This window comes from Camelus dromedarius, chromosome 13 (genome assembly GCF_036321535.1).
Source record: "Camelus dromedarius isolate mCamDro1 chromosome 13, mCamDro1.pat, whole genome shotgun sequence".
In the NCBI taxonomy this organism is placed as follows: Eukaryota; Metazoa; Chordata; class Mammalia; order Artiodactyla; family Camelidae; genus Camelus; species Camelus dromedarius.
Genome location: NC_087448.1, coordinates 10,963,898 through 10,968,236, shown reverse-complemented (window position 1 = coordinate 10,968,236; position 4,339 = coordinate 10,963,898).

Below are 4,339 nucleotides of genomic sequence, written 5' to 3'. Positions count from 1 at the left end.
GCTAGAAAACAAAGAAAGAAGGGGACTAGGTCAAGGTTAGTTAGATTGTAAGTGTCAACTTCAACTTTCTACAAGGTGCCCCCAAACCAAGCAAGTGAGAAATGTTGTTGTGCAATTTTAACTGTATTTTCTGCAGGTCTTATGGCTTGATTTATGAACAAAAGTATTTTTGCAGGCATCTTGAACTTCCTTGGAAACATTCTTCTTATGTGTCCCAGCCTGTATGGCCTTCAACAGTCTCCCCCTTCATCCTGGGGCTCCCAATTCTCAACTTAAAGTTGAAAAAGAAGGGTGGACACTTGAGAATTTTCCTGTTTGTTTTAGACACGTCATTCAAACGTGATTAGTGTTAACCTGTGTGTCTAATTTCCGATATGCTTCACAAGACTTTAATAAGGACACTGTTATAACTATACACTTTTTAAAAATTAAAACATCTTTAGTTCACGTTACAGAAACAGTGCATGTTCATGGTAGAACAAGTAGACAGAAAGCTGTTTTCTCCTGATTTCAAGCACTTTATATTGAAAAATCCATTCATGCTGCTGGAAGGCTCTCCCTGACTAGAGCTGCTAAGGACCTGTGATGTCCTATTTACTCTCGTGTCAAGGAAATCTACAGAAAGGACATAAAGCTCTTGATGGGAAAAGTCTGAGTAAGTCACAGCTTGATTGCAGCTCACTGCCCTGTGCTCAGGGAGCTGAGAGAAGCCCATTTCCTCAAGTGGGTTCATTTTAAATTAAATGTAGTAGTGAAGATGTCTGACTCCCAGTCTGAGCTGTAGATTTCTGTAGTACTTTCACGAAGGTGGGGAACTGGGTTTTTCTTGTTCAGTGCTGCAGTCTCTCACAGCTGGAGTGATGCTAGACGTACAGGAGGATGGGCACGTTCTAATCTTGCTGACCGAGAGTTAAATTAAACTAGGAGATCATGGCCCAATATAAAATTCTCTACAGGCATACCAGGTCATTGTGCCTTCTAATGGGTCCTTTTATTTAAAAAAAAAAAAAAGGCACATTTGAGGTGAGGAAGTCTTCCAAACATAACCAAGCAGATTCCAACACAAAAGATAGCACGGCGAGTGTCTCCTCCAGTAGCTGTAATAGCTAATGCCTGTCATACGTACTATGTGCCAGGCAACATTCTAGATATTTTACAAGTATTAGCCAGTGTTATTCTGATAGCATCCCCTATTTTAGAGATGAGGAAACAGAGATCCACAATGCTTAAGCCATTTTGCTTAAGGTCACATCACTCATGTGTTCTGAAGGTCATATCATACAAACTCCAGAATCTGTCCTTAATTACCTTAATCACCACACAAACTACCTCTTTAAAGGGTACTTGATGCTAAAATCTTTCCACTAAACTAAACTCTGCAAGTTGTTTTCAGAAACTGTTCTAAGATCTACCTTCTCCATTGTCTTGGGTCTCCAAAGTTGCCTGAGAACTGTATTTGGCTCTAAGATTCAGTGGCATTGAGTTGCTAAGGTTCATGAATTCTACCTGATGAGTAGGAACTCCTAGGACTGTTTGGTACATGGTCCCATTCACAGTGCTGTAGACTGGCTAACAGTGAATCAACCCTACCGATCTATATGACATCTCGTTCAAATCTTGTCCTTGACTTCAATTGCTGGAAGAACACTACATTCAAGGGGATCCAATGTTTGGAGGACTTAATAGAGCTGCTTATTAGGGAGAGCTTTTCTAAGAAGCTTCTAGAAGTCTCTCCACAGCCTTTCTGCTCCCTGCCAGAGGGCACAGTAATGGTGCAGCCAACAGTCCAAATCTGTTGCATCACTCAGGGTCCCCACAGGAACAAATGGCACCATCAAATTAGGATAATCCAGGAAGGGTTTATTTGGAAAGTGACTAAGGGATGGAGGTGTGGGTGGGAGGTAGGGGCAGCACTGGGGAGGGCAGGACCCTGACTGTGCCGCAGCAGTGGAGCTGTGCAGCCCCTGGACCCCGGAGATGAGGAGAGGGAGCGGCTGTAGTGTTAGAAGAAGGCTCGGGAGGTTGGTTGCGTTGAGAGGAGCCCCCGCCTTTAATCAAGGGCTGCAGCCAGCCTGAGGTGGCCTGACAGGAAGAGAATCAGGGAAGTAGATACCCCATCTTCACTCTCTCCCCTCCTTCAGTTCTCTTGCCAAGAGTCTTCCTTGGTGGGACCCGCGAGGGAAGCAAGGGGGACTGGGAGTCCTTTGATAAAGTCCATAGAGGCGGCCGTCCAGGTCAGAGGACCGGGAATGGAGAAGAGGGAGAGCAGATCTGGAGAGGGAAGCAACAAACATTCAACACAGGGCTCAACTGGACTCTTAATAGACTGGAGGTAGAGCCCACCCCAGCTGTAGAAGGTGAGGAAGGGGTCATGTGCAGGAGGGGATGGCATAACAATGACCCACGAACTGAGAGCCATGACAAGATGGCCTTGTTCTCTCTTTGCCATGGTAACTACAAGCTGAGAGTGATAAAACAGCCATGCAATCTCGGCCCGTGGCTAGGGGTCAGCGGATCATGTTGCTTTGGTCTCTGGTTATTGCTCTAAATGATATGTAGGAAACATCTGGAAACAGAACAAAGCCATCTCCATTGGGACCAAGGATAACCACACAGATCTGACAGTTACGATCACAGAGGCAAAGCTGCAATATAACCTGTATCCTTTATCCTGGCAGAAATGCTTACTGAAAAGCTGTAAATGAACGGAGAATAGTTTTACAAATCCATATTTTTTTCTTTTTAAAAACGTTTTTGTAGCTTTTATTAGACTAAACTTCCTACAGACAACAATTATAAACTCTGGAAATTTTTTTTTTAATTTAATATTTTCCCAGCTTTATTGGGTATAGTTGACATATAACATTGTGTAAGCTTAAGGTGTACAAGGTACTGATTTGATACCTTTATATAATGCAAAATGGTTACCACCATAGCATTAGCTAACACCTCTATCAGGTCACATACTCACCATTTCTTTCGTATGGTGAGAACATTTAAGATCTACTCTCTCAGCAACTTTCTAGTATATAGTACAGTGTTATTAACTGTAATCACCATGCTGTGCATTAGCTCCCAGAACTTACTCATCTTAAAACTGGAAGTTTATACTCTTTAACCAGCCCATATTTTTATAAATCTTTGTACACAAACTGTATGGAAATAGGAGATCAAAACAATAGTTTTAGCTGAACCACATCCCTAGAATCTGACTATAATGCAATAAAGCAGTGAGAGCAGGACCCAGCAAACAACAGCCTAACGGTCACATCCAGCCTGCATCTGTTTTTCTAAATAAAGTTTTATTGGGACTTGTGCTGGTCATTCATTAACACATTGTCCGTTTCTGGGCTCAACACCAGAGCTGAGGAGCTGTGACCAAGACTATGTAGTCCATAAAGCCTAAAATATTGATTTACTATTTGGCACTTGACAATAATGTTTGCCGACCCCTGTGAGTCAGTCAGGTTTTTTTATTTTATTTTATTTTGTATTGACGTGTAGTTGATTTACTACATCAGGTGTACAGCAATGCAATTTAATTATACATATACATAGTTTTTTTCAGATTCTTTTCCATTATATGTTATTACAAGATATTGAATACAGTTCCCTGTGCTATACAGTAGGTCCTTGCTGTTTATCTATTTTATGTATAGTAGTGTGAGTTTAAACAGTGGAATGTGATGTGCGGTAACATCATGAGTGAATTTGAGGTGACTGCCAGCTAGTATCTACCACTGGACTCAAGCTGGGAAAAGGCAGCAAATACATCTGTCTTATTCATCGCTGCATCCTGTTCATAGCACAGGGCTTAGCACAGAATGGGCACCCAGGGAATGTCTACTGAGGGAAGGAATGCATTTTCCTGTGTGCAGAGCACCCCCGCATTTAGGGAAGAAGTTAGATGCAATGCTATCATTCTCCAAAGGAACGTCCCCTTAAAGAGGCAGGAAACATTTACTGACTGGAATTGTATGGCATTTCTCTATAACTGGCTTTGTTTGGGATTTTGTTCTTTATCTCCCTCGCTTCCTCTGAAAAGTCTAATTTGAACTGTTTGAGGAAGAGAAGGAAAGGGGCAGTTGGCAGTTATGTACAAACTGAATTCATTGCTCACCCAGTCTCTGTTTGCTGGGCACGTTTCCCATTTCATGTCTGGAATGTTGATCTGGTTTATGAAGACTGACCCCAGAGCTGACCAAAGGCCTCTCAGCGGTTCTAACCTTCAGGCTGGACTGCGCCCCTGAGCTATTTGCCAGGTCTTTCTCAGATCTGGCTGCAAAAAAGGGTGAAACCTCACCCTAAGTCAGTTGATCTAGCTTCCAAGTATGTGGGT